Below are 23,752 nucleotides of genomic sequence, written 5' to 3' on the forward strand. Positions count from 1 at the left end.
AACGCCAAAGCTCGCCAGATCATATTCATCGGACTTACACAAACCAACATCGACAAGGTCATTAGCTTAGCTACTGACAAATAAATATTGGCGACCATCATAGCCGTTCACGGAGGGAGCGATGACATGAAGAACAACCGGAAAATCAACATTCAAAGAGAGTTCTGTGCCTTCAAGATGCTTCCTGGAAAAAGCGTGTCCGCTTGTCAATCCAGATTCACTATCTTAGTGGATAAATTAAGTGCCTTTGAAGTCACCATCCCTCAATGGGAATAATCTCTGGCGGTCATCTATGGAATGACCTATAAATATGAGTTGACTCGCCCTTATGTCCAATGAAAGCAAGTCCCTCCCAATGATGGACATCTCTGCAAAGCTCTTCGAGAAACTACAGACAACCAAAGAAGTAAGGCGATGAAGGAAACAAGCGGGACTTCTTTAAAGCTCACTAGAGTTCTAGAGAAGATGGAAAATGAAGAGGATGATGATGATGATGATATGGAGATCGCCCTTATGACAAGGATGGTAAAGAAGTTCTTCAAGAACAAAACCTCTCGATTTGTCTCAACTTCCAAGAGGGACCTCAAGGACTATACTTGCTACAACTGTCAAGAGAAAGGCCGCATCGCGAAGACATGCACTAAGGCTAAGGTGGAACCCGCTGAACAGAAGACCCTTTTTTTGTATGAGGAGAAGATGATGATAATTCTGATCTTTATGAAGGCTTCCAAGGCATATGCCTTGTCACTAATTCGGAGGAAGCAACTTTTGAGGTACATCTAACTCCTAATTTCGTCAATTTCCTTAGTATTCTAGGAAAAGATGAACTTGTAAACATGATTATAGGTCTACTTGATGATAAATAGACTCTTGAAAAACAGACTATTGAGTATGAGGATGAACTTCAAGAATTATGAAATAAAAGCTTAGATCTCTCTAATAGACTTGTTGAAAAAGAAAAGGCCCTTAAGAAACTTAGTGAACTGAGCTTAATAATTAAGTCATGCAGGGGATGCAAGGGAAAGAAACTTCAAGGGGGATCACCTAAGGTCGTAAGAAACAATATGGAAAGTGATATCCAACTTCAAGGGGAATTATGACTCTATTACTAATGCAGTTGCCTGTGATTATTTCCGCCTCAATAGCCCATTCTCCAAGGTGTGTTATGATCAACCTCATTCCGTTGCAAAGTCCTTTGGTGCGGTTAACGTTCCGTAGAAGCATGACCGGCATTCCCTTCTTCAGGTGGAGATAATGAGGTGGCATTCTTGTAATGGTATATAAGTGAGGTTTAAATGTTGTTTTAGGTCCTTTTCCCTACTCTGCAAAGCACTAAATACGTATGACATAGTTGTTTAAGTTGGAAGATGAGATACAGGTATTACAAATGCTGCTTTAATGAGGTGGACATTTTATTCGACATCGTTTGGAGCGTACCTGGGAATAGAGCTGAGCAAACGGATCGATCTGATCCAGGTTTGATGAGGTATTTTTGTGGTGTCTTAATCCAGGTTGCCTCGTTCTCATTGCCTTTTTTATCGCCGGTTCTTTCCCTTCCCCAACCCGTATAATCCATGCATTGAAATCCTAGCTCTCCGTATCCATCTCCCCATTTGCCAATTTTTCTGCAACCCTCATGCTTTGACTTAGCTTTAGTATCTCACAACTCTTCCATAGTAGGGAGTTTCTAATCGATGCTTGGACTATGTCTTGTCTCTTTCCCTTTGTTATAACCTACAAAATTTGACGGAAATCTCCTCCTAAGAGCACGGGTATGCCCCCAAATAGTCGGTTCCTGTTGCTCTCGTGTTTTTTTGCTCTTATGTCTTGCAATGTTCTATTAAGTGCCTCAAAAACAAACCTTTGTGTCATTGGAGCCTCATCCCAAATTAGTAATTGCACTTCTTGTATGAGTTGTGCCAAGTGCGATCTTTGGGGTATTCCGCATGTACTGCCTTCAAGTAGCTCTAATGGGATGACAAATCTACTGTGGGTTGTTCGCCGCCCATTAGAAGCAATGCCTCTATCCCTTCCATATAATACCATGTTAAGTTACATGAAATCGAGAATGCAAGAAAGATATTGCTCTTTGTATTTTAAATCATTTCTTAGCCTATTCCATGTATTGGATAGGTGAGTCCTCTCAACCATTCTTATTTAGTTGCAACTGCAAAGTGCTAAATAGTTAGCCGATTGGACAGTGTGTTAAATGTAAACAGCATATCGATGTGTTGAAAGTAGAAACCATTTCATCTGCATAATTGTACTCTCAGTTACAATATCAAATAAGATGGATTAGTATGACTGCAACGGATCTTTTAATCGGTTTGTTTTTTTGGCTGCAAATTTTTCCTTGTCCCTGTTTCATGTGTAATATATACGAAAATTTGGACAGTGTATTCACCTGATTGGCTAGGCTACTACGCTCAACCTTTCTAATCTAGCTGCTACTTCAAGGCCATAATACATTACCTGATTAATGCTGAGCTCAGCGCAGTTTATTAGTATTCCAGTTGTCTTATAATCATTACATCGGTGATGCTGGATTTTTTTTGTCCCTCATGTTTCATCTCAACAAACAGTGTGCTGATGTTTTTTTGCTATGGCTTCACACTTATTACATTAACAGCTAAGATGTGTTTTTTAGGATGCATACGTGTTGTAATATAAGAGTATCGTAACAAATTGTAGTTCCTGGCCGAATTAATTCAAGCTAAATTTTGCAGCTTCCTGTTTCATTTGTAAAAGCAATGTCCCGATTTTTCCCTCCTCTATCTTCACATTTGTATCAAGGGTGTTAAATTGTCCACTACTGCTGACTGTATATGTAGTGTATTATTTCATTTCCATAATTTATATTTACCTAGTTCAGATAATGCCATGTTAATCACAAATCTAGGGTGCTCTGAAATTGAAAAGTTTGTTGAATGTGTACCTGATGAAGCTACAGCTAGGACAATGTTCCCTTCAGAACGTATCTTGGCCATTATAACCTTATACAGGAATGTCTTTCCCGTGCCGCCTGCCCCATAGACAAAAAAGAACCCCCCGGTTTTATCCTCCACCGTTGTCAATACTCTTGTGTATACTAACATCTGTTCGTGGTTTAGTTGTGGCCTTAGTGATTCATGTAGCTCCACCATTCCTGCCGTGTTGTATGCCAATTCCTCCCGAATCAGCCTGTTATCCATAGGGGTTAGTAGTGATTTGTCTGGCATCGGGAGGTCAGGGTAGTCGGTTAGGGATTTTCCGTGCCTCCCCAGGTTGTCTTCTATGTGAATTAGGCAATATGTATGGATTTGCTCATCAGTCAGTTGAAGGGTTGGGAATCTAAATAGGAGTCTTTTCTAGTATAGTATATCCTCGGATAAGGCCTCCCAATTAGCAGCCCAAAGCTTCGACGGTGAGCTCACTTCACAAAATAATAGTATTGTTACAAATAGCTCCCTCAGCTGTGTCCCAGTTGCCCATAATTGAGCTTCTTTAATCGCGTCCGTCCACTCCCGGTCTTCATTTAACATTCCTCTAGCATAGCAGGCCTCCATGTATGTAGTGTACACATGGCCACTTACTGTTCGAATATCGTCATACGACAATGGTCCTTTCACCACATTCAATAGCATTCTCATATAGTACCTTTCACCCGCAATCGGGTTGTAGTATACTAACCTCCCAATGGTTTTCTAGCACCCGCGCTTTGTCCACTGTTTTGCTATCTTATTCCAAACATAATTTGTTGGTATTTTTGTGTAAGTGTATTGCCGTGCTGTTGGGTCTCGTCTGTTGAGTGTGAGCCACTCTGTGAACATGCTCTGTTTCACACGATTAGATGATACTATGCTGGCCAAGTGTTGGTTATCTGATAGTGTCACCGGAATCTGATTTGTCAAGTGGAAGGATAGGCGAATGACGGCGGGCCAGCTTTAGTGTATGTCGAACCTGAAGAGGGGCCAAAGGGCCTCGCACGCTGATAGGAATCTACGCATTAGGTAGCTCTTTATCTCATCAATTTCCCTTTCAGTGGTTGATCCTCCATTCTCTGATTCTCCTCCATATTTCATTACCACCACCTTCGCACGGTCAGAGCCCTTATTTATGTACATGAACCTGTGATTGATTGCACCACTCCACGTTTATGTGGGCATCGTATTTAAGGAGTAAGTAGTGGTTATATCGTATGACGTAGCCATTGTTCAGATCAATTGTCCCCTTTGTCACCTTTTTGTCATTATCTCGGCGCCTGTATACCGGGAAACCTTCCTGATCTAGAGTTATCTCTACGTAGAATGGCCTCGGGAAGCGCTTCGAGCACTCATCGTCAATCATGCACGGGACGCTCTTGTTTAAGTCCCCGCAAGGTCCGTGCATCATATGGTTTGTAACTGCTTTGTAAGCTTGCGGATCCGTCTCCTGACACGGAATTTATGCACATATGTAGTCGTCCAAATCTTTTCCCACTCTAACATTGGCCTTGTTTTTCAGCCAGAGAAGTATATGTGCATGTGGTAGCCCTCTCTTCTGGAACTCTATTGTGTATATAACTACGGGAAGATGTAAATAGAATTGTGAGCTTTTATTCCATTGATATATAAATTTAGTAGTAGGTAATCATTTATTTGCAAGCATATTGAATGTGTGCATAAATACATCTGTTGTAATTATATCCCAGCTGGATGCTGCCTCATGTAGTTTTTTATTCAACACCTACTGTTTCTTAATATTTTGGTATTCTCTGAATGTTAAACATCCTGCTGCAAATAAGTTTAACATTGTTCTGCTACTATGTAGCTCCCTGTACTGCACAGCAGCTCCATATCAGTACTGCTGCAGTTTAAAAATCAAGCTTAGTACTTCTGTTGATTAGTTATGATTTGAGGCCTGCGCAATTTACTAGAATGCCACAGATATTATAATCATTACGCTATGGATGTTGCATACTTGGTCTTTCATGTTTCATCTCTACAAACAGTGTGCTGATGTTTGTTTGGCTATAGCTACACATTTAGTAAGATTAGGACAGTATGTTCTATGGCTTCGATATGTGAATGTTGTCACCCTTTGTTATTGAGTTGCAATCACAAAGGGTTAATTAAGTAGTTGGTTTGAGTGTGTTATAATATTTGAGGGCGATGGAAATAAGTTCAAAGTGAAAACCATCACTTCTGGAGATTAGTTATGTTTTTTACATTATTAGCTAAGCTTAATTTCTAAGGATGCCGAGGTTTTTTAATAAGAGTAACGCAACAGTAAGAGTTTCTAGCCGTACCCTTAACTGGCGCTATTTTGGTATCTTGTGACGTATAGTTTTACTATGGTTTATATATGGTTAATTCGCGTTCGTCTGGTCAGATCTTGAAAGAGTGTATTCTTCACAAATGTCTGTCATTGTGAGCCTCCATTGAATAAAGATTATAAAACATGCAGTTCTGAATTTCTGATTTATCAGCTCAGCTACATAGACTACTGAAACCATGAGTTTGTTATGAGCTATGAAATCTGAAAATCCTGAATATCTGGTTTATCTACTCATAAACATGGACTACTGATACCATGAATTACTTATGAGTTGCATAGACTTCTGAAATCTTGAAAATCATGAATTATATATGACCTTACATAAATATGAGTTTCTGGTTTAGCAGCACTTGTTTACTGAAACTATGAATTATTTATGACCTTACATAAATGATGTGACCTTGTGTTGAAGAAGGCCTCAATTATCCGGTATTGATCGATGAATCTGCAGTAGGGCGAATCCTCCTTTGAACTCGGATCTGATGGAAGGTTGTAGAGATGAAAAGATGGCGATGCGGAAGTGATGCAGATTAAGAGAGTCTTCTCGATCTTAATCTGGTGGATGAATTCCAAGAGAGTCGTCTCGATCTTGGATTCAAGGAATGACGCTAATGCAACTTCGGATGGAGAAAGCTCTCAACAAAAGTTCTGAATTATTAACGTGCGTTCTAGGGCTGGCTTCTCTAGGGCTTTTATATGATAAGCCTTGGAGAAGAAAAGACCTAAAAATACATAAGTAGGCTGGCCATGCTATACATAGAAAGGCCTCCTAATGCTTCTCAAAATAACAAATAATGTCTAGGAAAAATACTGATAAAAGTCATAAATTAAAAATATCAATAACTAGGCGAATAGCGATCAATATCCCTAATCTGTAAGCTCCGGAATATCTGCAGCCTGTGAAGACGTCCCAACTGTAACTAAGCTCATAATGGATCCATCCTCGGTAGTTGGACGTCCCTGTCCTGCTACGAGCCTTGTCACCAGTGATTGAGTCGCAGCTTGAATAGCTTTGGCTCGTGCTCTAGTAATCGGGCCTGTGGACCTAAGAGTCATAGCCTCCTCCTCGTCTATAGTTGTCAAGGTAGGTGAGGTCACATCAATAAACTACTCGAAATCATGAGTTTCTGGTATATTATTAGCTCATTTTCATCGAAACCACGAATTAGTTATATGCTTAAATAGACTTAGGAAATTTTTGAAAATATGACTTTTCTGGTTTATCAGCTAATTTAATTTTATCTTCAATAGTTTTTTTCCCTAGATGAGATATTGCTATGTGAATGACCACCCTATTCTGCGAAGTTCTATTTTTATGTTTATATTTCCCTAGATGTGGTAATGGCATGTGGGTTCACAGAGTGTTAAAACCAAGAGGCATTATCTTAATTCATATGAATGTGTAAGCCTTTGCTGGCTTAATATGTGAATGTGGTTAGTAAATATCAGCATAAAATTGTGTAGATATTGGTCCTTTAAAATTCAGTCTAGAGTAAGGAGGTCTGTATCAAATAGTTGTACATTAAAACACAATAACAGTGCAGGTGTAGTTAAGTTGTACCTTCATGTAGTGGTCCAAAGGTTTCTTTCATCTTTATGTCCTCTATCAGCTGGTTCAGTTTGAGCTTGAACAGTCTTGTCATGAGGTCCGGTCTGTCATTGGGCGCCAGCCACTTGAATGGGGAGATAATGTTAGTCAATTCAGGTCATTTTGGGTTCGCTATGATGGTAATGAATAATGCTGGATTCCCATAGGCCCGACAGAGAGCCATAGCATCCTGGTAGTTTTGTGCCATATATCTGGGGCTTCCGGTGAATGAGGCAGGTAGGCTTATTCTCTTTCCCACTGCTCTGGCATCAGTATCTCCCTGTATAACAGCGTCGCAGATATTATTGTATAGATCTGCATGCAATTCTTTTTGGTTGAAACGGATCCATCGTAGCAACCCCTCCTCTACGGTCGTGTAAGCATCCACAATGTATTGGTGGAATAGCCTCCCCGTATGTGTTAATATGAAACCCTCATTACATCATTTTTGTATGCGGTAACAATAATATTCTCGCATGGTTACGTATTCGCGTTTGCCTCGTGTATATGTTTCATGTGGGGAGTACTCAATCTTGACATGAAACCCGTCTTCTCCATGTGGGAACAACAGAGGATATTGTAGAGCCATGTACATAGGATGCAGTTCTGAGATACACTGTGGGCCTGCAACCTTGATCCCGACGTAGATGTCCCTTGGGGCCGTGCTCTCTCCCAAATCCCCTATGATAAGAGCCGCGACCTCTGGAACCGATGGGAGATTGTACTGGCGTAAGTGGGGAGACCGTTGACCAATAAACTTTAGCTCGAAGTCTATCGATTGATTTGTTCGTGCCCAATCTCTAGCCATTCTGAATGCCTTTGTTGCAACTCTGTGCTTATCCAGCATCCCAATAAGGACACTAACAATTGCAGGACCAATATCAGTACTTGTAAGGTTCATACAACCCATTCTCTGCTGCACCTCAGTCTGGGTATCACAAAAATACAACTGAGCATAACGCGGCGGATTACCCTCAGTAGGCAGTAGGCTACCAATTCGGTGATAGTTTTGACCACATATACGAAAGGTATATGGACCTCGTGTATGATTGATTTTGTCATCAATTTTTGCTCCAAAAGATGTGCACGCGAACATGCTGTTGTAGACTCTCTTATTTTTCTGAAACCTGTTGCAATTGTAGTCATTCCAATCAGTAGGGAATTCAATGGTTCTGGTGGTGGGTGTATAATTGGCATTTTAACCTTCCCCTCCTTACAACATATCGAGAAGGATGGATTGTTTTTGTTGGAGGACTGGACCCTTTCTTCAATCCAAATTATCGCATTGAATGAGCTACATTGCGTTGGTGATGGATCAAGATTTGCGTACTTCACATTCTTATCTACTAACAAGATTGTTGTGTTAATTTGTGCAGGATTATTTATTGAATGACAATTTATAGTAAGCAAACTAATTTTCAGGATTGATTGCTGGTGGTTTCTTTGTCTTTCCCACTATAACTGGTTGTGGTGCCCCGCCTATAGTCATAGTATTTCTTAAATGTCAGATGCAGCATTTAAGAGGTATGGTTGAAGAAACATTTCAGGCAGTAGAGTAAATAATGGTAACATGCTTTTATAGGTCATTTGGATACCGCAGAATGTGTGAATGATCACATGTTCATCAGCCCGTGTTGCTATTCCAAATCTGAGGGGAAACCAGAACCCTCCGAAGTCCGGCAAGTTATATGCAGGAATGAGGGTAGATTAAATAAGCAGATTTCACTTGACATCTAAATTCTAAGGCAATTATAGTTTGTAAAGGTACCAAGTAGTTTGCTACTTTTCTTCCTTCCCATTGTAGCAGCTTCCAGGTGCCAGTTGGTTTAGCTTGTTGTAGTATCCACTCCATGTCGTTCTCTGGCTGTGATTTACTTCATTCTGGGTTTTTTCATATGTTAATGAATTTTGATGATCAAGAATTATTGATGGTGAGGTGCTCCATCTTCTTGTTGACTGTATTTAATTTGGTTGGCCTTTATATCTAGAGTTTCTGTAAAAGGCTATGTAACTCCATGGGTGAATGTGAGAAGGCTTATATATTATTCTAATTCCTAAATAAATTAATGGATTTTTGACTGCATATTTAATGTGATTGTATACCTGGATGTTTAGGCATTCTAAGCAAGTTTCTCCACTCCAGCAATTTCATTTCTGTTTTTTTCTAGATGTAATTGCTTGGCTATGCTGCAAATAAATTTCTATGTAGTGCGGGATGTATATGGAAATATAGTTTGGGAGAAGATTAACTTAAAATCAGGTTTCACTTAATCTTAGACTTCGTTATATGCATATTGTTTATTAAAAGAAACTACGCTATACCCCGATCTCATGGATGAAGGCAGTTAAATATAGAAGTAGGAAACCTAGACAGGAAACTAAGATGTATATTACAAAGTAACCTCTAATCAGATTTTAGAATAGGTATTGTAGTCGAGATACCAAGTCCTATGACGCATGTAACACTGGTGTATCAGTTGTACTGGTGGCTTGTGATTAGTTTGATTTTGTCTGTTTCATTTTTGACACTACGAAGTACCGGTTGCTTTCATCAAAAGTTGCAGCTCATGGTTTGTTTACACATCATCTACCCAACCATAAGGGTCTCAAACTGACGTGTGATGAGAATATTAAAGCTAATTATAATTCTATATGAGATAGGATATGAGTTTAAGGTTGAGAAGTGGACTGAGAAGCAGCTTGTGCTGATGCAGATTATGCTGATGCAGATTATGCTGATGCAGATACTGGACTGAGGAGTGAAATTCACTCAGTGGCAGTCCAACACATTAAGTGTAGTTCAAGGACATTGACTTCCGACAGTACAATGCCTAAAACATAACATAGAAGGATGCAGAGAAGCAGCTTCTAAACAGCTGCAGACCAACATAATATATGTAGCCCGGCCAAGTAGAGTGATTGTAGCAATTAATCAAATTGAAACATAACATAGAAGGATTCAACTATGAACCAAAGTAGTAAACTCGATGGAAATAATCCTGGCGATGATAACAATGTTCTCAAAGACAATGAATAAAAGAAGTGTGGCAACACCAGCACACTTGAATATATGTAAGCCTTGCTTAATTCTGAGAAAATGCGTGAAGCATAGCTATAAAGTGTAAGGTGCTGATGAAGGATGTAGCACAAAACATGTTATATTTCTTTGATTGTAGGAATTTAGTTCAAAAGTGTTCAAAATGGGACATTCATTCGAAAGGAAAAACATCTATTGTGCTTAAATGAAACCGAGCATAGTATAGTGGTCTATGCCTTTCTTTCTCCCATATTACTCCTCATCTGATGACCATACAATTGACTTCTTCTTGCCTTTCTGTTGCTTCAGGTTTGTGTCCACGATGTGGAAATCCTCCTCTTTTGAGTCACTGACATGAGGCAGAAATATAATGGTCAATAGTGTTGGGTGCTTTTTGATGATTTACATGGTCTATCAGACTGTAATCAGTTGTTGGCTGTTTGTTTTAGCATTTATATTACTGATGAAACACGCACCTGTAGTCACAAGGTGGGGACTCAGGGATTTCAAGATCAGGAGAATGCAGCTTGTATGGTGCAGTGGTGAATGCTACCACTCCTGCCTGTGAATTAAGCATTGGAATCAGTTGTGGCATCCAAAAAAAGGTATGTTTCTCAGAAGTCTACACTCTATAACTTACTATTTGTATAACTCTGATGTATATTCATTTGGTTAAATTTGAGTGTCAAATTATGCAGATGGAAATGAATCTGTCACTGTTGTGTTTACATGCTGTGGCTGCCACAATAATATGGACTATGAAAAAGCTAGAAAATGATTGTCAAACCACTACATAGTACCTAAATTCGGAAAGTGTCAAGCCTACCTCTATATATTTATACAACCCAATAATTGGCTATAACTACTCACACATACTGATTAGTTCTTTCCATTTGAACAGTGCAAAATATTTCATTCTAGGTAATTACAATGGCATATTTTCTGGTAATTGCACAGTACAACATAATTGATCCTGATAAATTGAATCAAATAAAACAGGGACAATTGACCCTGATGCTCAAGATATGAACCCTATGCTATCTATCCATTCGTGAAATCCATATCTACCTCTAGAATCATGTCTAGACAAGATGAAGTTAAGAGCCTTAAGTATTGCATATTGAAGTTATCTACACAATTATCATCCATACCCTTAACTGAATTGAAATCATTATTTGATTTTGGTACGTTACCGTTGTTTGTGACAGATCATCAATTATATCAGTGCAGCAGAATGTTTCGCAGTGACCAGTGTCATAATAAGTGTGGCTCTTCACTTCAAATCTCTTGTGTGCTCCAAGTAGAGACTTGATTTCAAGTGGAGCTTCACCTGGTTGCACACATTATTGAAGTGGCAAATTCGATACCAATTTATTAGGTGTTATAAACAAATAAGTCGCCACATAATCTGTGATGTTTACCTTGGTCTCTTCACGTAGTATGTATGCACTCTTGCCAATGAGTTTTTCAGCCTCCTCAACTTGAATTTTGAGCAGCACAATTGAAGTGTTGTCGATTACCTCAAGTTCAAGCTTCAACCTGGGTTCATATTCATTGATGTTTAGTGCCGGTATGTAATTTGATGCATTGAAATTGCGAGCTAAACATACTTGGTGGTGGGATCATTGCAGAAATCCTCACAGAAATTGCACCAAAACATTGTATGCACTGTCTCCACACCCTTTTTTGCACTCACATATTGTGCATGTTCTGTAAAAACAGTCAGACATGTTACAGATTCTCTGAATTTTTACTCAACAGTTAACCGTAGCGGATTCTTGTGTGGAAATCAAAGAGTTAGTCAATATACATGAAAGTCTCTAGGAGAAGGAATGTAATCTTTATCACCGTGTTCCCGGGTGCTGAGTGTGCACGCCCAAGGTAAAGCAGCTGAGTAAGGGTCTGGTCCATCTGTTGGAGTGCTGGTTCGCCTAGGTGTGGTGTTTAAGAGCTCGGTCCGCCGCGGAGCAGTTGCAAGAAAGCTACCATCTTCCCAATGTCCTCTGGTGTGATGTATGCCTACACATATATATATACTCATCCGGTGGGCAGCCGAAGCATCTCATCAAACCAAAGGTCTATCACAGTTAATCATGAATTGTCACTACCCATTTATTTGGAATGCAGTTCGTAGAGGCTCTCCACATTTCTATTAAAGTGGTACAGTCCATGTAAATTCTATCTTAATGCTCTTAATTAAGGAGAGGAGCAGGTAAATAGCCTCGGGAAGTTATGTATAAGATTATATATATATATGCAATTTCATTTCTAGTTCCTAGGATATTAAAGTGGAAGAAGTTAGCTAAGCAATCAAACCGTCATTCCTTTCAAATTTTACAACTAGCTCTAAAACTTTTAGCCTTTATGAAATCATACCTTAAAAAAATGCTCTTCACATCTTGTGTCAACATTAATGAACAACCAACAAACTCAGCTTATGATTCATTGTTCTAACATTAGTAGGCAGCTAAACACAGGACAATTACAAATAATGCTATCAAATGTTAACAAATTTCACTTACATATATGATATGCTTTTGTTCTATACAGAAAACCAGGAATTATCTATACACCTACTCACATCAATAAGCTTGATATCCAAGATGTTTTGGTAATATAAAATTAATCTAGATGCATCAAGGGACTCCGTACTTGTTGCTTTACAGGGATTTTGTCGTTTGACTTCTTTGTCAAAATTGGATAAAAAGGACAAAGGAAAGATGGAAGCAACTCTTCCAACCAATACCAATGCCAGCAATACTGAGCTCAGCCCATTTGAAGCTCCAGGACAACAATAAATAACATAAGTTATATATGTTCTTAACCGTGTAGATGAAATTCAGAAGATAACAATGCAAACATAACAGTGAACCTCAAACTGTTCTCTTCAAAAAAAATCAGTAACACAACATAGCATGATGTAGCAATTGTAGTCATCTTGTGTAGAACTGACTGGGAATAACCAAAACAACAACAACTGAATAAAGCAACAAAAACCAGATTTAGCTGCAATCTCCTTTTCACCAGTTGCTTGTTTCCAGTGCCGAAGTAGGCTAATCCTAGTGAACCTACACCTTGTATGATTTATGGATATTGTAGCCTAAGGAGATCACAAAGTGGGAGTCCAAGAGATGGTGATGATGCAGTACATGCGCAGAGAAGCGGAAGCTACACAATGGCAACCAACATAATGACTGTATACCAAGTAGAGTGACAATTGCGAATAAAATGAAGGAAAAATAACAAAGAAGGATGTAGCTGTGAACCAAAGAAGTAAACTTGACGGAAATAATCCAAGAGGGAAAACCAACATCTTGAAGACAGTGAACCAACACAGGCTACTTGAGGAAAGGAAATGGAAAATGTCAAACAGTAAAGCATTCAAAAAAACAACATAAAGTGAAATTAAACAGTGTTCTATGCAAAAAATAAATGTTTCCCAACAAGGATATTAATTTATCGGTGGCTGCACGTTCTTTGACGTTTCATCAGATGCAGCTTCGTTCTCCCTACTTGGGTTGCTCAATGAAGGCTTATCATTGATGCAGTCTTTACTGTCTTAAACCAAGTCAATCCCAGGCTGGACGTTCGATAACTGCAAGGAATTGTCAGATATAGTAGTTAGAACACGTGTAGTAAGCATAAAGTCAGAATATGTAACAAACACGCATACTAAGCACTTGCCTTGACATGTTCTCTATAGGGCAGAACATCGGAGACTATAAAGCTTTTAAAATGACCATGGTCATAGTAACTGTGTGTTTTGAGCTCGAAAACATGCTTGCTTCTACCAAACGTAAAATCTTTTGCGGTATTTCACCTTCAATATCCTCATCCTTGCAAAAAAAATTGGAAGTTTGAGAAATGGGCGTGTATAATTAAATATTCATCATACAAAAAAAAAACTAAATGTACCCCCAATGTTTCCATCAAAACGGGTGCCTTTTTGTTAATCAGAGACTCAGCTATTTCATCAAAGATGGTGAACACCGACGTTGTTGTCCCATCACCAGCATCAAGTTAAAGTCGGTACCTATTTATGCAAATACATTTGTCATTTGAATCTCATAGACGTTTTTTGTGATAAACTACACTTACTAACCTGACAACTGGGTATTCACATTTCCTCTCACATGCCTCGCACCAAAAATGGTCTTGCTGAGGTGTTAATCCCTTTTTACATCCTCCAAAACCGCATGAATAGTAGTTTCAGCTGTTGCGAGCATGAACACCAGTAATCTCAACACTAACATACAATGTGACGGACTGCAAGCCAATTAAAGACACATGTGTCAGATTATTAAAATTGAAGTAGAAATCAATTTGTGTCATTTAAAAGACAATAAGAGTACCAAAACAATTCAGATATGATAAAAGAAGTCGAGGCAGTACATTTGTTCATTGCTATTAGATGTTTTTAGGATTTTAAGAAATGGGCGAACTCATTGCTTCCCAAATTAAAGGTGACACAAACAGAACATAAATTCAGAGAGAAGGAGTGATCTCAGATACAATAGCTTAAGGTACAAACATAACAGAATGTAAAGGGGAATAATACCTCAGTTTTGGTCTCTTTTTGTTCCCTTCCAAGCTGCAACAATTGTTGAAGTGTTGCTCTATTATCCGCGGGGGATGGGGGGAGGGGGGGCTATTTAACACTCATACACAGGAATTATAAAGAGAAATTAAGTTTTTTAAATACAATAATCATAATGGCATAATTGTAAGCCATACCCCATCACATGTAGAAAGCTGGCAATTTCCGGAATTTCTTTGCTATCGAAAATTGATGTTCCAGACATACTCGTCAACTGTATGCTACCTTAAGAAGGTCAACATTAAATGATTGTTAGAAAGCAAACTCTTATAGTGTGAAGCTAGAACAAACAATGACAAACATAATTAACCTTTGTACTCTCTGATGTTCATTGCGGGCAGTATTATAACATACAGTCTGTTAGGCTCACCACTCCGCCTTACTATTTCCTCGCACAAAGATCCCCACAACGTGGCCTTCACAGTTTGAGACCTGAAACACAAACATGGAAATTAAGTACATTCCTAAAAGCATGTTGTTTTAATTTCCTAAGATGAACTTAACAAAACCTCTCATTCATTAGTTGCAGCTCAATGTATTGAGATCCATTTTTTTGTTGGCTTTGGCACGCCCAGATTAACACACGTCCAATCACATCTACAATAGTCATTAGTAAAAGTGAATATGTATGTAAATACTCGTAAAACATCTCACAAATTCTGAACCTATTAGAAGCTTGTTGTCGTTCACAACAATTTTATCGATGTCTTGTAGATGGAACGGGTGACGCTTGAAGCCTGAACCGGAGGACTCAATCTGTTGAATGGTCGTGTTTCCTTCAAATTGTATGATGTATGGATCGTCCCGCCGAACACGATAACTTTCCTTGTTTTTGACCAAGATAAATCGTCCGATGATGTATATGTCACCAACATTCAGTTTTGGAAAGATGCAATGAGCTATGGAACTCTGAACAACACAATGAAGAGGCGTACCCTGGGAATATACAAAAAAGTCAAATTTCAATTACGTATGCGACGTTTCAGTAATTGGTTAAACTGAAACTGTGGATTCCTCAACTATTTTACATAAAGATCACAATCTGTGAGTACACATGTAAGCATTACCTGATCAAATTACCAAACTCTCATCCATAAGGACCATAAGCATTAGTAATGTAACATAACAGACGAAGACCAGTGAGTAAACTATAAGCATTAGCTGAACAAAATGACAAAACCTCATCCATAAGCATTAATAATATTCCAACTAAAATACCATTGCGTTGCCTATACTAAGTGACCACACAAGCCTTTGAGGCATTGATTCAAACACGTTGCAGGCAATATACAAACAAACAGGAGAACAACGTATACTAAACTAACAACCCAGATTCAATTCGATCGGAAAACACAACAGTGACAAACAAACAATGACAATTAATCTGGTAAACCAAGAATTTGGAAGATCATCATAGGCTCCATTTCAGCAACTATTGAATATACGGAATTCTCCATCAATGGAGGTTCAATTTGATAACAACCCAGATTCCAGAAATTGAAGAATTTGACATACTTGATCATCGCTGATAATGTACTTTGTTCCAAGGTATTTTTCGGACGGGTTCTTGGCATCCCACAGACGACACACCATAGCCTTGACGATAGCAGAATCACTGGGCAGCAACTCCGTGAAAGGCTTGAAAGCTGGTGCAGGGGGACCACCACCAATTGCCATCTTCATCCTCTTTCCCTGAGACGATGCAGCTTTGCTAGTGGACCCAAAGAGAGCTTGGATGATCCGGGAGACATATTGGACTAAGCGTCGCAGAAGAGAAGGGAGAAGAGAATGGGACTGAACACCTGATGGCGGTAAACACCAGTATATATATGATGAAGTTAGGAGCCAAACAGTCGTAGAAAACATCAGGGGGACTCTCAATCGATGAATTGCTATGGCAATTAAATCCAATTACTCTGGCGATTACTCTGCGTTAAATGCCATTACTTTGGCCGGATGGTGAAGATCGTGAATGAAAGTGATGAATTGAATTAGCCATTACTGAAAAAGCAACAACCTAGCCATTATATATAATAGATAGATTAACGGGAGATATAAAGTCACTCAATCCAGTTTTTTAATGAGACAACCATATTAGACTAATAAGTGATAGTTGTAACTGGTGCTTGCTAATGAGCTACATCACTTTAATATATAAACTAGGACGACTATGCCAGTGCTTCACACGGGGTTTTGTTTGAGGCCCGATATCTTATATGTAATGTACACATGTCTACCTCTCCTCAGTATGTCGAAGATAAGATACACAATGTTTTTTAGTTATGTATAGTCATATAAGTTATGCGATTTATACTTTATACGAAAATAAGCATTAATCGTAAGTTTTCACCCATATTGTATAAATATTAGGCAGACAAAATATTTTTGTATATATTTTTAAGACCTTTTATTATTTTTTAATTAAATTTTGTAATGTATTCTGTTTAGTTAGTTTATTTGTTATTGTTTTCTAAATTCTTGTATACATACAATATGACATGATCTTGAATTTTAATGTGTTTCTACTATCATAATTATATTATTATATTGGATTGTTCATAACCTAATAAGTTTAACTAAAATTTAAATATCATCATGTATTTTGCTCACAACAATATCCACTAAAAAAATCTATCTTAAGCTTTAATCATAATAGAAATGTCTATAAATTTCATAAGACAATAATAAGATCTTATCCAAATGCATTCCTACTTCTTCAATAGGAAGGGATACATCCTCCTCCAGGTAGGCGTTTCTCGGAGTTCCTTTCGGGAAAAAAACTAAAGTATATCTATATCTATATCTATTTTTGTACTTAATTTTTGAAAAACTGAAAAATAAAGTACAATGATTAATTTAGTTTGATGAACTTACTTCTTGGAGTTCCACTCGGAAAAAAACTTATTTATGTAATTATTATGGAATAATTTAACTATTGTCCAAATTGTGCTATAGTATGTGTGGGAGGTGATAGAGATGGAGATTGGAGAGTGCACTTGTAAGGTTAGTATAGGGTCCTAGAAATGAAAAGATTTGAAAAAAGAGTTAGGTATGAAAGTTTATGTATTAGGGTTATTATTAGGATATTAAAGGGTTTAGGTTTTGCTCTTATTCAATTATTAACAATGAATTTTTAGCCATTATGAATTTTATAATATACATTATATGACATTACATAAAGATGAAAAGACTCAATAGAATAATAGAAAATACAAAAAACAAAGTAAAAAAATCAATAGTTGGTTTAGAGGTAGTGTATTTTAAATATAACATTGTATAAAGTTTTTGTTTTCTCCGTTCTATGTATTTAGTCATATAAGTTCTACAGGTTTATACTTTATACGAAAATAAGCATTAATCGTAAGTTTTCACCCAAGATCGTACAAATATTAGATAGACACAATATTTTCGTACATATTTTTAAGACATTGTATTATTTTTTAACTAAACTTTAGTAATATATTAGTATAGTTAGTTCATGTGCCACTATTTTCTGAGTTTTTGTATATATACACTATAACATGATCTTGAAGTTTAATATGTTTCGTAATTTTTTAACAAATATTTTATAAATATTAGGTAAATAATACATTTTTGTACATATTTTAAGACCTAGTATTATTTTAAAACTAAAATTTATAATATATTTTTTACTAAGTTTATTTGTCATTATTTTCTAAACTCTTGTATACATACATTATGACATGATCTTCAATTTTGATATGCTTCCTCTTTTTAGTATATGCATATTATTGTATTGATAATTCATAACCTAATAAGCTTACCTTAAATTTGAAATTATCATGTATTTTGCTCACAAGAATATCTAAAGAATAAACATCTATCTTAAACTTAAATAATAATAGAAATGCTTATAATCTTAAAAATACAATGAAACGGCCTATTCCAAATGCATTCTTACATCTAGAGTATGGAGGGGGGCGTTCTTCTCCAAGTAGGCCTTCCTCTATAGATCATTTTAAAAAAAAAATGGAGGAACTCATTTTTTGGACTTCTTTTAAAGAAAACTGATTTCTTTGATTACTTGTCTAGAGGGAGGTTCTGGTGCGTACCAGTCATTTCGTGCGTACGTGCGTACATGAACTTTTTTGTGTAATTAAATGAACCTCCATGTCTTATTTTTTGAACCACATATCTGTTATGAACCTCCATTTCTGGTATTTTATGTGGTTCAAAAAATAAGACATGGAAGTTCATTAAATTCCAGGTTCATAACAGATATGCGGTTCAATAAATAAGGCATGGAGGTTCATTAAATTACACAAGAAGGTTCATGTACGCACGTACGCACGAAATGACTTGTACGCATATGATCCTGAACCATGAAAAAGAGTTATTTATAAATATTTATGTATTGTGGGTTACGATTAGGATATTGAAAGGTTCATATTTTTACTCTGATTTAATTATAGACAATTAATGTCTAGTCATTATGAATTTTGTAACCTCTATTAAGTATGATGTTATACAAAGATGAAGAGACTTAATAAAGTTTAGTAAAACACAAGAAGGAAACACGAAAAATATAATAGTTGAATTTTAGAGGTTTGTAAGGTTTATATAGTAGAAATGAAGAGATTGGAAAAAAATGGTTATTTACGAAAATTTATGTATTGAATTTCAGGTTTTTGGGTATTAATAACTCCGGGAAAGAATTATATTCTTATATAGATTAGATTAGATGATGATTTTTTTATTTGAAAGTTTTTTTTGTTTCTTTTCACATTTATTTCAAGAATGATATTTGAAAGTAAGGGTAAATTAAGAAATTTTAATAAAAATTAATTTGTGTTTGGAGGCAATTAATATTTCAAAAAACTCAACTCTATAAGTATCATGATGATGATAAAATTAATGGAAAAAATTAAAATCATATTTATTTATTTCAACCACCCGTAATATATATAATATTAGTTAGAAAGCTTAAAAACGCATTTATTGATTTGAATCATCTCTAATCTTTATATATAAAGGGTGGGATGAATTTTTGGCAGAATGGAATAGTACATGTTCGTCACTCAATATGAATTTGGTGCCAAGATACTTCCCGCTTGGACTGTTTGCATCCCAAGATCTGCATACCATGAATTTAATAGTAGAATCTTCGATTCTTGTAGCTGAGAAAATTATATATATATAATCCTATGTCGGACAATCGATGGTACCGATAGCCATCTTCATTTTTTTGTTCTTGGACGACAAAGACGCGGCACCGACGCTGAAAACACCTTGGGAAGAGCTAGAAGACATGGCTTCTATTAGGACTTCTAAACAAAATTTGAGGGAAGGTTTTGTCGGTTCAACACCATTGACAAATGATGAAATTGGTCCGTGTATATATAGTAGGGTTAAAGGAATTTGAAGAGGCATGTCATGGAAGAAGTTTAACAGATGGAGAAAACCAATTTTCGAGCTCAACATGTTGAACAATAAATAAAAGGGACACCTTCAATCAATGGGGAAACAATGGAGCACGCATTTACACCGCCAGGAACTCAAAGGCCTTTTGAACTGCCGATTGATGTTGATATGTGTTGCCGTTAAATTTGGTGCACACTGAATCAAGCATCTTTTTAACCTATTTACTTTCCTATAGAAAGTTTTAATCTCATTTGACCCAAAAAAGATAGTTTTAATCTATCATTTACTATGTTTGGCACATCTCTTAGAAAAAGGCAAGTAACTACAACCTTTCAGAAAAAAAAGCAACTACAAAAACCAATGAAGACATTAATGAAGAAAGCAACTACAAAAACCTAAATTGATATATACAAGATACTTCCCGCTTGGACTGTTTGCATCCCAAGATTTGCATATCATGAATTTGATAGTAGAATCTTCGTTTCTGTGGCTGAGAGAATAGTATATATATAATCCTATGCCGGACAATCGATGGTACCGATAGCCATCTTCATTTTTTTGTTCTTGGACAACAAAGACGCGACACCGACGCTGAAAACACCTTGGGAAGAGCTAGAAGGCATGGCTTCTATTAGGGCTTGTAAACAAAATTTGAGGGAAGGTTTTGTCGGTTCAACACCATTGACAAATGATGAAATTGGTCCGTGTAAATATAGTAGGGTTGGAGGAATTTGAAGAGGCATGCCATGGAAGAAGTTTAACAGAAGGAGAAAATCAATTTTGAAGCTCAACAGGTTGAACAACAAATAAAAGGGGAACCTTCAATCAATGGGGAAACAATGGAGCACACATTTACACCGTCAGGAACTCAAAGGCCTTTTGGACTACCGATTGATGTTGATATGCATTGCCATTAATTTCGGTGTACACTGAATCAAGCATCTTTAACCTATTTACTTTTCTATAGAAAGTTTTAATCTCATGTGACCAAAAAAAAGAAAGTTTTAATCTCATCATTTACTATGTTTGGCACATCTCTTAGAAAAAGGCAAGCAACTACAACCTTTCAGGAAAAAAAAAGCAACTACAAAAACTAATGAAGGCATTAATGAACAAAGCAACTACAAAAACCTAATTTTATAATATAATATGATAGGATTAGGATTAGGATAGGATTGATGATAAAATTTATTAGAAAAGTTAAAATCACATTTATTAGAAAATGGCAAGGGATGTGACTTTGCTAATGGAACAGATTTAACGAGTGTCTTAGAATCAATTGTCATATAAGGGATGTTTCAACGAAGAATGACCCATATAAGGGGCGGTTCTTAACAAATCTCTGTAAATTTTGCTAACTTATATGTTATGAAAATATTTTAAATTTTTGTGATTTATATTTATTTTTTATTTTTTATTTTTTATTTTTTATATATTAATCTATATTTATAAGTGTATGTTTGACATAACCATCTTATTTCACAACTTAAGACAAATATTAGAAATATAAATAACTATTATTCACCTTAATATATTATAAATTCTTTCGGTTTGGTTGTAAAACTTAATTAGCACACATGCAAATAAAAGAAGTTGGCAAGAGTTATGAGTAATGCATTCAATGACTAAAAGAGTAGAAAAACATAAATTTATAATATATTAGGATTAGCAGAATATTAAATTTAAGCAGAATTTTCAACAAATCTGCTTTCATTTTATGGAAAACAAAGCTTATAACATAATTTTGATGGCACATACACTACTAGAAAAAACGATATTAGCGACGGAATAATCCGTCGCTAATATCGCGAATTCCGTCGCTATTTGCTTTTCGCGATGGAATTCCGTCGCTACATGTCCGTCGCTAACTATATGGTCATCAAACCAGTTTGGCGACGGAATACCGAACCGTCGCTATTTTTGCGACCGAATTCCGTATCCAAATCTGGAAGTAGGAGACCGATATTCGCGTCGGTGTTGGCGACCGATTTCCGTCACTAACAAGGACCCCTGGAGACCGATATTCGCGACGGCTTTGGCGACCGATTTCCGTCGCTATCGAGGACCCCTGACCTCAAATTTTGAGACGGTTTTCCGACGCAAATCCGTGTCTAATGCCTTTATAATTTTAGATTTTTCCAATTCATTGGTTTTAATATTGGCAGAATTTGTAAATTTTTATTTGAGCTTGGAAATATTATAAAATCAATCATAAACAAACATAGAAATCATATATTGAATCGAAATTGTTATTACAAACGTCGTTCGTTGAAAACAAAAAACAAAGATACAAATTATTAAAAACCTAAGACTCGGGGCCGTTGTCGTCGTCGTCGTCTTCTTCTTCTTCCTGTTGTTACGGACGATATTGTGGTCGAAGGGTCGCATTCATCATTGTCACGTTACCTCGTACGAACTCGGACATTTGCGCATGTATGTCTCGATGCAAACGTGACTGCATTTTCGTATACATTTCCGCTCGCATCTGCCGCATCTGCGATTGCACCTCCGTTTGCGCTGAATATCTTCTTGGTTCGTCTGAGAGGACGAACCGATGTGAGATGGCCTGGAATGACGCGCCTGACCGCGTCTTGTGCCGACATATACCCGGCCGCTGAACCAAGTCCGTACACTCGGTTCTTCTTGTTGACGCCCTCCACCTCCACATAGACTTGCGTCGGGTTCACGTCAGCCATACTCACATCCTGACCCTCTTAGGTCGGTGGCTGGGACGAGGAACCAATCCTCTGGGAGAGCGCTTCCTACAATCACCGATGAAAACATGGTATAGTTAGATACTAATGAATAAGTTATAACGTAATACAGTTTACGAAATACATACCGACAACTTCTTCGCCTCGAGTCTACTAGGACAGGCTTGTCCTTGTCTTTCCTCGACGTGTGTGTGTGTGTACAGCTCGGGAGCCATCGGTGCACGACCAAGCTCCTTGGACTAACCAAAAACAAGACGAATTATTAGTATGTCATAAAATTAATAAGTTTCATTATACGAATCGAAAAGATAAAGTTAAGAATCAAACCAAGCTGTCGTAATGCCCAATGAAAGATCGGGAGCCTCCCGTGTGGCGCACCAATCCGGTGCCCTGACCCTCAGGCTCGCTCATGCGATTGGCATGAGCAGTGCGGGACCTTTCCTTCTCTTCTTCTGTGTCCCAATGGGCCTTCCACTTGGCCCAAACGTCAGCACTCACTGCGTGATGCGGTTTTCCAGCCGTCTTCATCTTGTGAAGGACGTCTTTGTACCTATAAAACAAAATTATTAAAAAAATTACAAAGTAATTTAATGAATTATTTTAAACGATAGTGATTTACAACTTACTGGTTCCCCGTATGTCTCAAAAAGACACGATACATGTAATCCTCGTTGTACTAGCCTTTCCAAGTATACTCTTTCTGAAAAGAGTAAAAGATATGCTTGTTGTTATCAGACATTTGTACATTAACGTATTTGTGAAGTGAATAGATAAATAATTACCTTGAATTTTGCCAGTAGTAGTCCACTTGGCTGGCCGATAAAAATCGCCACGCACTACCCTCGGCGAAGAAACATTTTCAGAAAATCTCCTGTATAGAACGGGAGACTGGTCCGGACGGCTGAATCAACGACCCGAACTCGTCGGGTCGGACAACTACCTTGTCACCGACATCCAACGGTCCCGGTGCAGTAGAAGAAGAGGGACCGGCCTCGGGGACTACTCCCAATGACCGGCCACGGCCACGGCCACGACCTCGACCACGACCACGACTGGCGGTTTGCTCACTCGTCGATCCTTGTCCTCTCATGACTTCAATAATATGTATTAAAATGGAAAGACACAACCATAATTAATAA

The 23,752-nt window shown here is 37.4% G+C and overlaps 1 pseudogene; it reads right to left on the reverse strand.

Annotated features, from left to right (window-relative positions):
• Positions 1-1,395: 1,395 nt before the first annotated feature.
• LOC141250217 (uncharacterized) lies at positions 1,396-8,735 on the reverse strand (annotated as a pseudogene).
• Positions 8,736-23,752: the final 15,017 nt, after the last annotated feature.

Source organism: Phyllobates terribilis, unplaced genomic scaffold (assembly GCF_046119375.1).
Source record: "Phyllobates terribilis strain yellow unplaced genomic scaffold, ASM4611937v1 Scaffold_5438__1_contigs__length_51673, whole genome shotgun sequence".
NCBI lineage: Eukaryota > Metazoa > Chordata > Amphibia > Anura > Dendrobatidae > Phyllobates > Phyllobates terribilis.